The sequence below is a fragment of the Juglans microcarpa x Juglans regia genome, chromosome 1D (genome assembly GCF_004785595.1).
Source record: "Juglans microcarpa x Juglans regia isolate MS1-56 chromosome 1D, Jm3101_v1.0, whole genome shotgun sequence".
Lineage (NCBI taxonomy): Eukaryota > Viridiplantae > Streptophyta > Magnoliopsida > Fagales > Juglandaceae > Juglans > Juglans microcarpa x Juglans regia.
The window spans coordinates 2,928,846-2,947,847 of record NC_054594.1 but is presented as its reverse complement, the minus strand read 5'-3'; the positions used below and the strand labels follow the sequence as shown (position 1 = coordinate 2,947,847).

General features: G+C 36.8%; 2 pseudogenes; both read right to left on the bottom strand.

Moving 5' to 3' along the window:
* The window catches only part of LOC121236695, a 58,476-nt pseudogene that overhangs the window by 33,707 nt on the left and 5,767 nt on the right, over window positions 1-19,002 (bottom strand).
* On the bottom strand, window positions 9,332-10,522 carry LOC121267219 (annotated as a pseudogene).

Here is a 19,002-nt window from a genome sequence, read left to right as displayed (position 1 = left end):
ACAATACTTTACCTCGTAACTTCTATGAAGCAAAAAAGTTGAAACGAGGACTCGGATTTGATTACAACGTAATACATGCATGTAAGAATGACTGCATATTATTTTGGCGAGAGAATGAGCAGTTGAACGAGTGTCCTATATGCCACGAGTCAAGATGGACATCGGACAAGGCAAATGTTCCGCAAAAGGTCATACGCCACTTTCCATTGATACCTAGATTACAACGATTATTTATGTCACGCGCAACTGCTGTAGATATGACATGGCACTCATCAGACAGAGTAAGGAACGATAATATTTTGTCACATCCTGCTGACTCCCAGGTGTGGAAGGAATTTGATCAGGAACACCCATGGTTTGCTGAAGAACCGCATAACGTAAGACTTGGGTTGGCAACAGATGGATTTAATCCTTTTGGGAACATGAGTACTAGTCATAGTACTTGGCCAGTTGTACTTATGCCTTATAATCTACCACCGTGGAAGTGTATGAAAGATCAATATTTCATGATGAGTTTGCTCATCCCAGGTCCGAGGTCATCGGGAAATGATATAGACATACACTTACAGCCATTGATTGCAGAATTGAAAGATTTGTGGGAGAATGGGGTTGTCACATTTGATTCGTCAACAGGCAAGTCGTTCAAGATGCATGCTGCGGTGTTGTGGACAATAAATGATTTTTCAGCTTATGAGAATTTGTCAGGTTAGAGTACTAAGGGGAAAATGGCATGTCCAACTTGTAATAAATATACCAAATCTGAATGGCTTACGTACGGAAAAAAATTATGTTTCATGGGTCATCGTCGATTTTTACCTGGTGAACATAGATGGCGTGGAAATTCTAGAATGTTTGATGGAACTGTTGAATGGGGCCAACCTCCACCATATTTGTCTGGCGAAGATGTACTTGCACAATTTATAAATGTTGGTTGTAATGAATTTGGTAAAAAACAACGAAAGAGAAAACGAGCTACGAATGAGTTGAATTGGACAAAGAAGAGTATATTTTTCGAACTCTCGTACTGGTCGAAGTTAAAATTACGACATAGCCTTGATGTTATGCATATTGAAAAAATAATTGCGAATCCGTATTGGGAACATTGATGTCAATTGAAGGAAAAACAAAGGATACAATAAACTCAAGGAAGGATTTGAAGCGGTTGGGAATAAGACGGGAAATGCAGTTGCAAGAAAATGGTTCGTCTGTCTACATGCCGATTGGGTGGTATACATAGTCAAGGAATGAAAGGGTTACATTTTGTGAGTGGCTAATGAAGATCAAATTACCGGACGGTTATGCCTCGAATCTAACAAGGTGTGTGAGAACAAATGATTGGAAAATAACTGGATTAAAAAGTCATGATTGTCATGTTTTCTTACAGCATATCTTGCCGATTGGTATCCGTGGGTACTTGACCAGAGATGTGCGCGTGGCTTTGACTGAGTTGGGTGCATTTTTTAAAGACTTATGTGCTAGGACGTTGAATGTAGAAGCTTTGGATCGAATGGAACGAGAAATTGTCATAATATTGTGTAAGCTAGAAAATATTTATCCACCGTCATTCTTCGATGTTATGGTTCACCTAGCCGTTCATTTGCCACGTGAGGCTCGACTTGCAGGACCAGTTCAATATAGATGGATGTATCCCATTGAACGATTTCTTGGAAAGTTGAAACGTACAGTGGGTAACAAGGCCTGTCCAGAAGGATCAATTGCAGAAGCATATATTGACGATGAGTGGCATACCTTCTGTTCCAAATATTTCCATGGAGTTGACACTCGGTTTGATCGGCCAGAAAGAAACTTTGGCGTTGACCGAGCAAGACAACGGAATATATTTTCTGTGTTTTCCCAACAAGTTCGTCCAATTGGTGCAGTGCGTGGTTATGAATTGTGTGGAAGAGAGTTCGAGAAAGCTCAGTGGTACGTGCTGAACAATTGCCCTGAGATAGAGAACTACTTGAAGTAAGTTATAACTTTTTCTTAATTTAAATTGCCTCATTAATTTTAAAAAAATACAAAATATAAAATATTTTTGGTAATCATCAATTTCAGTGATCATATTAACGTGCTTAAGGAACTAGGAGTAAATGATATAAACCAAAAACATGAAGAGGAGTTCCCGAGATGGTTTGAAGAACGGGTAATGAAATTACATATGCGTTACTCAATAACAAATGAAAAATTATTAATTTCAACTTTGATATAGTATACGTTTTACTCAATATGTAGGTTGTACAATTGCATGCGAATAATCCAAATGATATATCTGATGAACTGTATGCATTGGCGCGTGGCCCATCGAGACGCGCTGCTCGATTTTCTGCATGTATTTCTCCGGGAAGTAGGTATCACACACTGGATCGAGATTGTTATAGGAAAACCTAAAATAGTGGTGTCCTAGTCGAAGGAAGTCATGATGGAGAAAATATTGATTTCTATGTGGTTATTGTCGATATAATTGGAATGAAATATTTGGGAGAGCTTGCGGTGTATTTGTTTAAGTGTGATTGGTGGGATTTAAGCAATCCTCGTACTGGAGTCCGTGATGATGAATATTTTTTGAGTGTTAATACATCAAAAAAATGGTATGAAGATGATCCTTTTATTTTGGCTTCTCAAGCATCTCAAGTATTCTACTTAGATGACCCGAAGTTAGGAAATCAATGGCGAGTAGTTCAAAAATATTCTCCAAGAAATATATATGATGTTATCCCTCAGGCGGAAGGACAAGATGAAGAAGAAGATGACTATTCTATTCAAGAAGCATACCAAGAGAGTCAACCCGCCTTAAATTTGTTTGTGGATTTGAGCCAGTATGAGATGATTCCATTAAATAGAGAAGATATTGAGGCTGAAATTGTTGATGCGACAGTTGAGGAAAATGTTGAATCATTTGAAGTATCTACAGATGATGAGAGCGAATTGTCAAATGAAACTGATACAGATTCTGATTGACCAATTATGTGTTAACATTACACTTGATGACAAATATTTTACTTATTGAATGTATCATTAGTTTGAAATTATGCCGCCAAAGAGGAAGGAAGTTCGCAACCCATCTCCACCTGTTCCTAGCTCTCCTTCTTTGTCACCATTAGAGATTGATTTTACAGAACAAGGTAAAAATCTAATACTCATAAAAGTTATTAATTAAGGTCCTATAATAGAGATATAAATGAAATTGATTACAATGTTATATTTTATAGAATCTACAGTACAATCTCGTCAAGGTCGAGGCACCACTAGAGGGGTGACGTTGGAAAAATATCGGAAGGTGGGTAAGATCAAGGTTAACATTCCTGACGAACATACTGGGGGCGAAGGACAACCAGCAGCTTAGCTTGCATCACATGTGGGTGCTCTTACACGAACTTACGCACCTTTGGCAACGACTTCATGGAAGAAAGTCCCCCAAGATGTTAAAGAGCTTATCAAGAAGCGTTGTTTGGTAATGTTTAGAACATTGATTTAGTAGAATAAATTTCTATATTTTACTTAAATTTAGAATATTATAAATGATAATGTGTTTGTGACTATTTTTTTAAGGATGATTTCGAATTAAATTTTGGTCGGAGAGAAGAGCGTAAGACTGTGGAAGAGCTTATGGGTAATGTATTCCGCAAATATAAGGCGAGGTGTCATGAGTATTATAATAAGTTTGAGAAGAAGGAAGATGCACGCCAACATCCTTTCCAGGATGTCCGACCTTCTGAGTGGGAAAAACTTTGTGACATGTTTGAGGATCCATCATATCAGGTATAATGAAATTTAATTATTTTACTTGTCCTATCTGTCATTTCGCTTCATCATATTTTCAATTTCTTTGCAGGAGCGAAGTTCTATAAACAAAACAAATAGATCAAAATTGAAGATTAATCATCATGCAGGCTCAAGATCTTTCCATCGCATTTCTAAGAAATTTGTATTGCTATTTTTTTTATTGGATATAGTTAATTATTTGGATGAATCATAATGACTTTATATCTTAACACATTTATTGTAGCAAGATTCAGATACTAATTATGATCTGACAAAATTATATGCTACATCGCACACTGATCGTAATGGAGAGTGGACTCATCCTGATGCCCGTGAAAATTATGTAAGTTTTATAACCTGTTTTAATTAAATATATTAGAATATTTATGACGATATTAATTCTTTATCTTATATATGGCTAGGATAAAATGATTGCCCTACGTGCTGAATCTGCGTCAGATCAAAATTCCTCAACAAGTGATATTGAGATTTTTACATAAGTCCTGGGTCAACGTTCGGGATATTTGAGGGGTTTGGGTCGTTGTGTAAAGCCTGGTCCCTCTTCCTCTTCTTCTGGGAATGCATCTATGACTTCTATAGCGCTAGAGAATGCGAATTCCAGAATCGAAGAATTGACTGCAAGACAGCATGAGTTAGAGGCTCAATTGGCAAAACAAGCAGATATGGAGATGCGCCTCAAACAACATGAAGAACAACAAGAAGAGTTCAGAAGACAGATGCAACTCCAAATGCAGCAGCTTATGCAACAGTACAGGCCTCCAAGCAACTGATGGATTTTGGGATTATCTATTTATGTATGAACAATGCCCGTCTCGACTGTTATTTATTTAGTTTGTGCTTATTTTAACACTTTTGTGAGTGTTAAACAGTTTCTAATGTATTTTTTCAAATAGTAAGAATGTCTATTTGGTTTTCTATTATTGATTTAAATTCAAGAGACATCGTTCGAACGAACGTAAAACGTTCGAACTCTATGTAACGACAATAGCGTTCGAACGTAAACGCAATGTTCGAACGAAATTTATGTTCGTAGAGTTCGAACGATCACACAACGTTCGAACGTAAATAATTTCAGTCGTGTTCGAACATAGCCTATACCGTTCGAACTTATATACCGTTCGACCTGACCATTTAACGTTCGAACACAAAGACAATTCATAACGTTCGAACGAATTCATGTGTGTTCGAACATATTTCGAAATCGTTCAAACACGTCACTACTGTTCGAACTTAAAATTTTTTCCGTTCGAACTATTTTCTAGGACGAATTTAAACCGTGACAAAAAAAATTTTCGTTCGAACGTGTTCGAACGGTTTCCGTCAATTTCGTCCCAAAAGAAAATTTTTGGGATGAAATGGTGATTTTCGTCCCAAAATACCTTTTGGCACAGTGATATTGGAACGACTTTGGTACGAATTTTTTTCATCCCAAAAATTTTTTTGGGACGAAATTGGGGTCTTTTGGGACGAAAATTTTCGTCCCAAAAGACCATTTCTGTTGTAGTGAATAGATTTCCAAGTAATTAAAAAGTGAACAAACACCAAATAATATCATTGTGATACCAATTTGACTCAAATAAAACTATACTCTCCAAATCTAATCTTATGATCCACAACCAAAATCCCAATAACCTTCTCACTCTTCCTCCAATTTCCAAATAAAAATACCTCAATAATTCAGAAAAAAGTATATATGCATCTCCTAGGCAGTGCACTCCATCGTTGATCCTTGCACCCAAAATATATCGTCTGAAAACCATTCTGAACCCTCACCTCTCCATATATCAAAATCCCAATGTACCATATGGACATTGCAAATACAAGACCAGAAAACTCACCAAGGTATATCGCATAAATTTAGAAATGGATGTAACGAAATATGGATTCTTTGGTGCAACAACTTGGGCAACTTTAGGGCACTTGTTTTGTTCAAGATTTGCTTAAGCAATTCTTCTTGATTTTATGTCGATTAGCTTTTGATGAAACTGCAAGCATACAATTTCTAAATACATAATTTGTATTCAAAAACAAAAAAAACAATGGGAGAAAGCAACTAGTTGAGAGTAATAAGTGTTAAGTACAACTCACCTCCTGCCTCTTCATTGGTCTTGAGACCTATCTGCAAAAGCTTTCGTTTGCCACCACGAGTCAATCTACCACAAGTCTGCTCTGCTGTAGAATCTTCATCAGGGGTCAGACATGGAAGAGTCTTGCCCGTAGCTTCAGCTTCGTACTTCATGCATCCAGTTATATTGAATATCTTGACTTTAAACACATTACTTCTATTGAATTTGAAAATTAGAAAGTCCCCAAATTCCAGAGAATGATCACTTGCAAACTGTTGCCAGCCACACTTAAAACACAAGCGGCTGCCAATTTGGTCCAGCTCAACAGGCCAAGAGTTTCCAGTATGATCAATGAGAATGGCCTTCTTTGGTATGTTTCCAGTAAAGTGCTTGATAAATGCGGGTGGTATGGACTGCAAATAGATTGAGATTTCTTCAGATAATTAGATTATTAGGTGTATTTTGTGTATACTTCTTTGTGTACTTGGGCAATTCCTTTTACTATCAATAAAGTTTTACTTTTACTTATATATAAAGAAAAATATAGAACGTTTTTGACAACTCTTTTACAACTTCGCTTTAAATAGGGGATAATTTTGTAAAATAACCATACTCTTATAACAACTTTAGAGCTTATTTTACGCAGTTACTCTCCATTTAAAATAAAGTAGTAAAAAAAGGTGGTAAAAAGGGTTACATTTGTGTCTCTACTATCACAATACTTAACAACATTTTTCCTTTTGAGTATAGATGGTGTTTTAGTATTATACATATCAAACATGAAAAGTGCAATGAACCATTTAGGTTCTAGAAAGAACATATAGAAACATATATATATATATATATAAATGGAAGATATTGTTTATCAATACTTGAGAAAGAAATCCAAAAATCAAACGCCCTGAAAAAAGAGTATTTTCCTTCAGAAAATTCTTAACCTGTTACTGCATACATCAATACAGTAACAGGGAAATTCTCAAATCCCTGACCCCTAAAACTATGCCTTTTATTTTACTTGATTTCGCTTGTAACAGAACAAAGCAGCAGGATTTTAAGAATCCGGTAAAACAATAGACCAGAAAAGAATTTTATGAATCTATGAGAGCAAAAGAAAAGGGTTCTTTATACGTTTGATTCAAAGCAAACACCGAAATCTTCAATGGCTGAAAAACAAAGTCTCATATTCACCAACTACTAGAAACAGTGAGCTTTAAAAACCTCTCTTGGTATTTTAATTAAAAAAAAAGGCTTAAAATTGGAAGCATAGTATAACCATAAGAAAAAAAAAAAAAAAATAGTTGAGCAACTTATTTTCCAAAATATAAGAAGCTAGTACACTCTTTGTGTTTCCTTCTCATTGCTATGCTCGTTTTCCTTGAGGGAAGATACAACAACAAACAGCTCCAACTTTCAGCTTTGGTTACTTGCGTTGAAAACACTAGAACTCGAACTCCTTGCTTTAATTGTTTCAAGGGGCACATTCCCAAACTTCCTACAACACTCAAAGCTCGCTTCGCTCACTCAAGGAAGTCAAAGCCCTGATTTTGATATTTATGTAAATGATTGTTGAACCCTCTAGTTACATCATGTACAAACTAAACTAAAAGAATGATCAGATTCTCATGAATAGTAATCTTTTCATTCTATCAAGGTAACAAAAAGTTCAACTTTCTTGAAACCATTGCAAAGCCAATTTCACCTACTAAGAAACTAAAGTGAGGCTTCAATCATTCTTCTTCCATTCAATGTAAGCAGAAAAGTAGTGGCTATTAAGTGGCAATAAAGCACCTCTTTGTGTTGTCTATTGCTTAATGCAGCACATTTTGTGATGTGAATCTGTTGCCCACCATGAGCTACATTATCCACTCCTATACTAAATGACCATGTATTTAATTATGATTTAAGTTTAGAATAATTTAAAATTCATGTCAATAATTATAAAAACAATTTAGAATTTGAAGTCTTTAATACTTCTGTTCTTCTCTATAATACTTCATATACTTAATTCATTTTATGACTATGCATTTAAATAATATTGAAGTCTTTCAACCATGTAATTATTTTTCATTTTATTTTTTAATGACCAATTAAAATTTTAAATTGCCACTTTACTCAAAAAAAGAAATATATGCTGCTACTTCTTTTAAGATGCTAGCTCCTCTCCTCCAGATGTTTTTTTTTTTTCTTTTTTAAGACTGTTTGAGACTTTTCTTGGTCAAATTTAGTGGGTTGTTTTATTTTTATTTTTATTTGTTTTACCAGTAATATCTTAATTCATTTTATGACTATTCATTTAAATAATATTGAAGTCTTTCAACCATTTAATTATTTTTCATTTTATTTTTTAATGACTAATTAAAATTTTAAATTGCTACTTTTTTTAAGATGCTAGCTCCTCTCCTCTAGATGTTTTTTTTCTTTCTTTTTTTAAGACTCTTTGAGACTTTTCTTGGGTATTCAAATTTAGAAAATGGACAATAAAATGTTGTTTTTAATACTTCGGCCCAAGTTTTCTCAAGAGATTTATAGAAATAGTAGCAGCAGGGAAATCATTAAACCTTATGCATGTTTATCTACGTTGGTTTGAGCTTCAGAGGATGAAGCTTTCGACTTTGGGATAGACCGGCACGGTAACAACTTATTTAGATAGTAAGATTAGATGAGATAATTTTAGATAAAAGTTGAAAGTTAAATAAAATATTATTTTTTTTATATTATTGTTGTTTTAGAATTTAAAAAAATTGAATTGTTTATTATATTTTGTGTAACGATGAGATGAAATAAAACAGTTTTTGTCTTCTAACGGGGCATAGATGCACTCATCAAATATTATTGATGACCACAAATACATGTTTAAAAAAAAAAAAACTTAAACAATTACTGTTGTTCATGCTTGTTAATATAACACATTTTAAGTATTAGACATAAAATTATTTAAGTATTAGACATAAAATTATTTAAAATACATCGTATCAATAAATGCGATGGAAGATGACAAAGTTTAAGATAAAAAGAGTAGCATTTTTACGCAAGGAGATGAAAATTAAGACGTGGAGAGACGAGAACTTCAAGCGGGGTTGCCTTCAAGTTTGTCAAGCCAACGCTCTCTGTCATATCCACATCTTCATTAAATGGCTTAGAAATGTTGAAACTGTGTAAGAAGCTAGCGAGCGTCAAATGCACCACTTGAAGAGCTAGGGAGACCCCTGGACAAGCTCGCCTTCCTGAGCCGAAAGGAATGAGCTCAAAATTCTAACCTCTCAGGTCCATGTCCCTGTGAGTAGTCAAGAATCTCTCTGGTCTAAATTCGTGAGGGTTGGGCCAAATGTTCTTGTCTCGGTGAATTTTCCAGGCATTCACCATTCACCATTGTGGTGTCACTTCCTGCTAAGATTAGATTCTGCCAAAATAATAGCTCATGACTAAACAATAAATCATCCACCTTTTTCTGATGAATTTTTTTTTTTTTTTTTTTGGTATCAATGATCCACACCTTAAACTTGGGGCATATCCCCAAGACCAAAGCCCTTAACAGTTGAGCCAGTCCCTAAGGATTCCTCGATATAGCCTTGAAAGTGAAAACTTTATGCGACAAAAAAAAAAAAAATGTTTTGATCCCTTGAGTATTGAATTATATTCATATTTTTCAGGATTTCTTACTGTGTTTCTCTATTTTCTGTTTGTTTTGGTTGGTTTAGCTATCACCCGTCAAGTTTTTACCTTGGGACTCGTTGTGAAAGAGATGAAAGTCACGAAGAACTTACCAGGGAAGTAGCCTTGTTGATGGTGTCAGCATCAAATCCTGAAATCTGGGCATCTTCGAGGGTGTTGAGCATCACATCCATAAAATCCTGCTCTTCTACTCTCTTCCCATCACACAACTTCTTCTGTTTATGCTCCTCCAGCCACCCTCCAACTAGAGCGTCCAATTGTTTTGCAGTTCTCTTCATCCTTTTCTCATATCTATTTAAATCCAACCACCCCAGAAACGGTATTGCATCAGACAACACAAACACACCAAACAGATGAAAAAATTCCCTCATCACTTTCTGAAAGCGACGTGCCTCATCTTCATCCATTGCTTCATGTCCACAAGAACTCCACTTTCTGCACTGCCTTTGCTAACCCAGAACTGGTACAATTCCTTGATCGCAGTTCCCACCTCTGAAGCTCGTATATGCTTCAGCATATCAAGCCGATGATTCGACAAAAGCTCAACTGTAGCTATCTTGCGCATCTCACGCCAGTATGATCCATATGGAGCAAACCCAAACATAGCATAGTCATATCCCAACAACTTTGAGGCTGCAATGCTCGGTCTGGTGGAGAAAACCTTGTCATGGACAGTGAAACACTCTCTGGCCATTTCCCAACTATTCAGAACCAAAACTCTGTGAGAACCCAACCTAATAGTAAAAACTGGTCCGTATTTGTCAGCCATGGCACCCAGTGTTTTGTGGGTCAGTTGCCGGCCGCCGAGTAGGTGCATATGGCCTATAATAGGCCAAGCGCCACCAGCTTGAGGCGCAGTACAGGTCTTTTTCGTTTTCTCACGAATAATTTGGCTTCTCAAGTACTGAAAACAGATACATACTAGCAAAGCAAAGAGGCAAGACAACAGAGTCAATAGGAATTGGAGTAGAGGATCCATTGTTAGGGCTGAGAGTCTCACTAACTCGACAGGTTTTGTTTGAATTAAGTAACTTTAGATATCCTCATTTATAATGTTGTTTTCTTCTGATGTTTGTCATTTCTTTGGAAGATAAGAATAGTCGACTTCTTTTTTTTGAAAAAAGAATAGCCGACTTCTGTGGTCTTGTTGCCATTTTCTCAAATAAGAAAAAAAAAATGTCCGTTGACATGTTCAATGCACTCCAAAAAATTTTATTTATTTATTTATTTATTATTATTATTATTTTCTATTACGAAGAAAATGAGTGCTTGTCGCCAGCCAATGGAGACTCAACCTAAGTTACCTAATCCCAGCACTTGTAACTGGCCTATATTCAAAGTTCAAACTGTCAAAATTAGAACTACGGCAATTCCATGCAGGGCTGAAAAACCGACCGGTCGGTTCGGTTTTGAGCCCAAACCGAGACCGACCGGTCGGTTTTGTTAGAGCTTCAAAATCGGCCGAAACCGACCGAATCAGGGTATGAAAACTGACCGGTTCGATTACCGGCCGGTTCACGGTCGGTTTGTCGGGTTTGGGCCGGTTTGGGCCACTGTGTTTGGGCCGGTTTTGGCACTGTTTGGGCCATTTTAAGACCCAATTCAACCTCTTTCTGAACTCATTTTGTTATTCAAAATCATTTACTACAAAGACTTTTTTTTTTTTCCAGAATTTTTAAAATTAATTAATTTAATCAATTTCTTTTTAATTTTAATCATGCCATGCATTTATTAGTAGTAACTAATAACTTTTAACTAGTAACTACTACATATATACTACTTATATTTTATAGTCTTATTATCTTATATACTAATTTATTAATTTCTAGATAAATAAATAAAAACTCCACTAGATGTTTAATACACGTTACAAACAAAATTAAATTGTCTTAAGCAACAAATAACAATTGTTTTTGAATAAAACCCAAAAAATCTTCATTCTTCAGTCTGCAGTCTTCGACTCTTCAATCATCAATAGTTGTGATGTATGATGCTCCTAACTCTATAAGAAAACACCAAATAATCAAATTATCAATATTAATAAATTAGGATATTGAAAACAAATTAAATTAAATAATAAAAATAAATGAATATGGAATTGAATGAGAAAAAGTTAAAAACATATTACCAGATTCTACTACAAAGCTCTCAACATTATCCATGGAGTCTCGAATATCAATTGGCGTTGACGGATGTCGCAACCAATTCTGAGTACAAATAAGTGCCTCAACAGTTCTTGGAGCCAAGGAACTCCGAAAAGGATCAAGTACCCGACCTCCCGTACTAAATGCGGACTCTGATGCAACCGTGAAAACAGGCATGGCTAACGCGTCTCGTGCAATTCTCGCAAGTATAGGATAATTAGGCTGATTCACTTTCCACCAATTCAACAAATCAAAAGATTGACTGAATGCCTCACAACCATTTGATAAATACCGATCAATCTTTGTTTTGGTAGATGTAGATCCAGAGGCAGTCGATGCTTGCAACCACTCATAAAAAAGTTGTGACTCGAGATTGTCTTCAACATCATCTGGAGGTGCAGATGACGGAGGGGAAACATGTTCTCTGCTACTCGAGGAAGAACCGAACGTAGCATTATACTCCTTATACATGTCTGATAATAATTGTCTCACCATCGACAGTAAATCTTCAGTCCAATTATGATCATAAATTTTTTTCAAGTGAAAAGTAAGAAGCCCCAACTTACTACGTGGATCAAGGAGAACTGCAATCAACAACAACAAATTCAGTCTATCCAATGAACCCCAATACTTATCAAATTTCATTCTCATGCTTATGGCCATGCTCATCAAACAAGTATTCTGACTCTCACACAGTCTAACCAACTCTTTTTGGAGCCTACAAATCTCCAAAAAACTTGTGTTTGCCGTGACATATAAAGAACCAGAAAATCGACAAGTGGCATCATAAAACATTTTCAAAAATTTTACAAAAACCCGCACTGTCTCACACTCGTCAGCTCTAGGAGGCCCAATGTTTCCATCCTTAAAGTAAGAAAGAAAATTGTAGTCCTCACTCTCCATTTGCCTAAAAGCCTTTTCAAATTTCTCAGCAGCCTCCAACATCATGTAAGTTGAATTCCATCGGGTTTGTACATCAAGGCACAACATTTTTTTACAATCAATTTTTTCCTTTTCTGCACATCTCTTAAACTTGTCTAATCTTACAGGGGAGGAGCGCACATATCTAACAGCATTTCTAACCATTGTAATGGCATCATCACACTATTTAAGACCCTCATTCACGACAAGATTTAGAATATAAGCACAACATCTCATGTGCATATACTTCCCTTCCAACATATTTTCCGTCAAAAAATGTCTCAAATATGCATTTGCAGTATCATTTGAGCTAGCATTATCAACAGTAACAGTAAATATCTTATCAATGCCCCAATGAAAGAGGCACGATTCAACATATTTCCCAATGGTATCCCTCGATGATTAGGGATTAAACAAAAATTTATAATTTTCTTCTGTAATTTCCAATCACTATCAATGAAATGGGCAGTTAGACACATATAATTAAGATTTTGTACCGATGTCCACGTATCGGTAGTTAATGAAATCCTCATTCCCCCATCTTTGAATAACTTTTTAAGTTTGGCTTTTTCAGATGCAAATAGTTTCATACAATCTCTTGCAACCGTCACTCGACATGGCACTTTAAATCTAGGTTCAAGCAACCAAACCATCTTCTTAAATCATTGCCCTTCAATAATTCTAAATGGTAATTCATCGAGAATTACCATCTCCGCAAGCGCCATCCTCATATCCTTCTCACTATATTTATGAGTTACAAGATTTCTTAAAGAATTATCACTCTCTCCAAACCCCTCCGAGGATACCTCACCTGCCAATGTTGTTTGGTATTTATCTAAAAGCCCACGCTTATAAGGATTTTTGAGACATGAAAGTAGATGGTTTTGCATAGTTGAAGTTCCGTTCCTCTTCGAGTGGCAAGCGTATATCTTGCCACAATAATTACACTTGGCCTTAGGATCATCTACGGAACAACCCTCAACTTTTGTAAAATGATCCCAAACAATTGACGGATCCTTCCCCTTCCGTTTCTTAGGAAGTGGACAATTACTACTATTAGGGGCACTTGAAGTCGAGGGTTTTGGTATTTGGGAGTTCGAATCAAGATCAATTGGACTTGACGAAGAATCCATCTAACATGTAAAAACAAGAAAGAACAAAAAATCACAACAATTGTTAATTATACAGTAGCTAGTTTGCAACGTGGCAAACATCACAAATCTAAGATTCTAATCTACATTTTAGATCGCTCATAAATCTCACAAATTATTTTACTTTCAATAAACATCACAAATTATTTATAACATAAACACATCATAAATTTTACTTTTAATAAACATCACAAATTATTTTTTTTTCAACAAAATTACATCCAAATTCCAATCCATGAATGGCAATGCACACTGCCGACGAAAATCAATCAAAATTCTTCATCAAAATGATATTCACTATTTCAATCATCTCAAACAAAGCAAACACAATCCCTAACCCTAGATTGAAATACCAAATCAGAAAACAAAAACCCTAATCCAAAAATTGATCCTCGGGTTCTAAATAAAAAAACACAAAATACTTATAAATAAATAAATAAATAAATAAATAAATCTCAAAATCATACCTAAAAACAACAATGGAGTGGAGGCTCTCAGGTTCCTTATGGTTTGCCGGAGGAAGTCTCGCCGCTGCTGGACGGTGGACCGCTGGGGGTCGGTGAGCCGTGAGTGGCTGGAGTCGTGGACAGCGATGCGGCGTCACGGACTCACGGACTGAGTCACTGAAGTAGCGCCGATTGCCGAAATCTTCGAAATGGACTCACGGACTCACAGTCTCACGGACTGAGAAATGACGGAATGAGAGTCTGAGAGAGGTAGAAATGGACCTGGGACTTGGGACTTGGGAGGCTGGGGGCTGGGGCCAGCTCGGGGACAATATGCCCTAGGGCTGAAACGGCGCCGCTCACTTTATTTTTTTTTTTCTAACTTTAAGATGAAAACGATGTCGTTTCACTTATTTAAGTGAAATGGCGTCGTTTAAAAAATGAATATATTTAAAAAATATATATATATATACGGCGTCGGCCGGTTTTTCAGTTTTTGGTTGGTTCAAACCGCAACCGAAACGGCCGACGCCGGTTTTGATGATTTATCACCGACGGCCGACCGGTTCCCTGTCGGTTTTGGTCGGTTCTGAGCTCCGGCTTTTGGTCTGAGTCGGTCTCGGCCAGTTTTGCAATTTTCTGTACAGCCCTAATTCCATGACCGATTGCTAAACAATTTCAAACAACAATCTTGTAATATCTAGTAATTTGTCTTGTTGCTTGGAAACGCTCATTTTTTTCAAAGGATGCTTGGGTTTCTAAAGCTGATCCATGCTATATGTCTACAGCACTACCATATGAACATGACCTACAATAAGTACTAGCACGGGACCATAAATGGTACTAACAAGAGAGAATGAAACATAAATCGAAAAGTTCCATAACTCGAGTCATTTCCATCGTGCCTGTGGAAGCCTACTCAATGTCTCATGCAGTTGACGGGATCAGTCCATTGGATCTAAAGCCACGGCCCCTTCCACGATTTCCCCTCCCACGGCCTCGTCCACGGCCTTGAACAGGTGCTTCTCGATGGTATCCTCCCTCTTTCTATGTATCAACTTGAGGTCCACTATACCATCCCCTTCCACGGCCACGAAAACCACGTCCTCTTCCACAACCCTTACCCCTTGCATTGCCTCGACTGCGGTCCCAACCTCCATCCTCATAATCAGCTGCCACAAAACCATTCCCTCTAGCTTTTGCCCTTCCTTTGCCACCACAGCCCCAACCATGACTTAGGTGAACCCTCTATATCATAATCAAACTCTGTAGCTGGCTTCACCTGCTCTGTGGGTAATAGAGGTTGGTACCCAACAAAGGATGTATTCAGTTCCTTCTTTGAAAGGGTTAGGATACGTTTGGATCCTAAACTCCTCTCAACTTATATTAACTCATCATTACAACTTTTTCAAATTCCAACATAAAATATAATAAACAATTCAACTTTTTTTAAATTTTCAAATTAATAATAACATTAAAAAAATAATATTCTAACAATATTTTATCATCTCAACTCAAATTAACTCAGTTCAACATCCAAACGTAGCCTTATTGTTATCATTGAAGGCCTTCCTCTAGGGGCTCCCATGTATCAGTTATATCGGTGGATCCAATTGAAGTATTCTGATGAAGGCCAACAATTATTCTCTTAATTAACTCCACAATTGTCACCGTCTTGTTGATGGCTCTTCCCATTGCCTTGAATACAATTTCACTTGAACCGTTTTCCTCTTGAAGCAAGCTCATGGCATAGGTGATATGGTTGCGCATCCTTCCTTGACTCGTAATACGAATCTCATTCGCATCAATTGGTGTCTCAACTCTCGGCTTCTCCACTCACTGGTACCGATCCATCGTGGTTCGTTAGGATAAGTTTGCTCTACCAAGAAAGTACCGATCCATCGTACTTGTTAGCCATGGCAACCGGTTTTTCTTAGGTGAGTTGCGTTTGCCTAGGAGGTGCATATGGCTGATAATAGGCCACCCGCCACCCATTTGAGGAGTACTGCAGGTCTTTTGCTCATTAACAATTCGTATCTTTTGGTGGTTACAAAAGATACAAACTAGCTAGGAGGGCAAAGAGGCTTGAGCTCAGACTCAGTGAACAACAAGTAGAGGAGAATGGCTTGTTACAGCTCATATGGTGGAGTAGGAATGGGTTTTAGTGAACATGTAAATTTAGAGGGATCTTTGACTTTCATATGGTTCTTCTCATGATTGTCATATTCTTAAGAAGATCAGAATATGTGACTTTTTGAGATCATGCCCATAAATTATCACAAATAAGTTAGATGACTGCCATATTCATCGCACTTCGGCTTAAGCAAAAACTTTAAGCTCCCCTATTTTGAAATTGGCTTTTGTTAGTTGTCACAACCAACATGTAGGTTTGGATCTCAAACTCATCTCAACTCATCTTAACTTATCTTATCTAATCATTACAACTTTCTCAAATTCTAACACAAAATATAATAAACAATTCAACTTTTTCAAATCCCAAAATAATAATAATATTATTAAAAAATGATATTCTAATAATATCTTATTCAATTTTTAACTTTCATCTCAACTCAACTCAACTCAGCTCAACATCCAAACGCAGCCTAAGGCTTTTCAATTGAACCTCTGACCCCAATCAATCATAGCTAAAAACTGAGAAGATGTCATTGGCTAGGTCAATCCAATCCGATTGTTCTTTTTCTTCCACCCAAAAAAAAAAAAAAAAACAAAGAAAGGTCAATCGGATGTATGAGGTATTGGAAACTCTCTCTCTCCCCCTGGTGAAAACTGTACCTCATTTTTTCTTTTGCTAGTTAATGACAGTATAATTTCCCCCATTACCAAAATCCTTAATGAAGGAGGGAGGAAGGGGTTTAATTGGAGCATATGCAGTACAGTTTGGTTCTATAGAACATGCAAATTTTGAAAAAGATCCCTCACGCATCAGGTAGAAAGGAACATTTAGAGAATGATATTATGAATTCGAAAGACTTACTAAAGGAGTTGTCTATTGGCCACAAAGGGCTTAAATTGGAGCATTTGTTGGTGGGCTAAAAGAAAAGATTTCTGCGGAAATGCCACCTTCCAAACCAAAAATCTTGAAGGAACATTCATGGTGGCTTGGATAAGCGGCCAGAGAGTGTCAACTGTCAAGGAAGAAGAAACAAGGCAAATTAGAGGCAAATATTATTACCGTATTTCTCGCATTCGTCTAGTCCAGAAATGTGTGTGAACTCCCTACTTCCACTGCTAGCTAGAAATATATGTATTGTGCACAATGCAATTGATTCTGAGATGGCATGAATGATTCTCGTGGCCCAAACACAAATTTCACAATGTCAACAAGATGAAGAGATTCCCAAGGTATCCATTCCACTTGGAGGAACAAAACATGCTTATAACGATAGTTATAACTGATGGCTTTCTAAATCTGTCTTCCAAGTGCAGAAGCTATCAAAGTAGTACATGGATGAGTTCTATGGTCATTTCCATAGGGACAATAGTATTCATGCTGAGCAAGTATATAATGAAGTGTATTTTGTGTGAGGAGCTTGTTGGTGAAAGGGCTATTTATGCAACAAAGAAAAGAAACAAGAAAAATATATTTATGTACTGATTTGAAGTGTATTAATGAAGAGCGGTTTGGATCTTTTCTGTATTTTTTGAATAATTTTCTAAATGCTTGTAGACTTAAAAATAATGGAAATAGAAAGAAATGAGAAAAGAAATTGAATGCTAGAGAATTGAGTGCAAGTAATGTAGAGGTTGCAGTAATATCAAAACAAGTGACACAATATGTCAAACACTTGGGCTACAAGAATGTTTCCTCCTTTTCCAAACTCTGATTAAGAGGTCTAACTCTATAACTCAATTGTCAATCTTGTCTAAGTATTAACAATCAGAAAATGAAGATTTAAAACCAGATTTCTGGTCTAAAGTATCTATAGAGTGCGAATAAATTTATTATAAAAACTAACCATGAAAAACCTTGAAAATATTACCAAGTTTCTGCTGTGCCTTACCTCAACTGTAGAACAAGAATAAGAGTTTCTGGTTTTGACTTATCTCGACAAAATCAACTTGCAAAACTATAAAATGGATTTTTATCATATCAGAATCACTCTAATGAATAGTTTAGTGCAAGAGAATCCATATCTTGTAGCTCAAGCTGTAAACTTAGCCTAACATCATTCTCTCAAGGAAATAGAAATTAAAACAAGTGGTCTGTGCATCACAAAACTGCCAATAAAATTTCAGAATCTCTACTACTAAGAAAATAAAATCATCTCCAACCCAAAAGAACTGCAGCCGAAAAATCCACTAGAAGAAGAAGAAGAGACGGCGCACAAGAAAAATCTTTCTTTTATACTCTACGTCCCTTTTTACGTTTTGCATCTCCTCTCTGCATTTCTCCAGCGTTCGTGTGAGTGGGTTTGCCCGTGTGCATGAAGCTGCACCCTTGAGGTCCCCGTTTCAGCCTTCCCGTTTCGCGTCTCCAACCATGCATTTTGAGTCGCCCTGCTATGAGGCCACGATCCCTCTCTGCAACGCATTACCGTATCCCTGCAGTGCGTCCGTTCCAGGTCCTGCAGTTCGCATCGTCAGCTCCTGCCCGCGTCTTCAGCCCAGTGTTTTATCTCTAGCCCCTGCTGTCTCGCGTGATTCCCCCTGGAGTTCGTCTTCTTGAGCCGCTTGATCAGGTCCATGCGTTGCACGTCTCCATTCTTTTCCTCTGTAGTGCACTATTCTGCACCTCAGTCCCGTGTGGGTGAGTTTTTAGTGCCTTCTTTTGAATGTTGTCGTGCCAGTTGGGTAA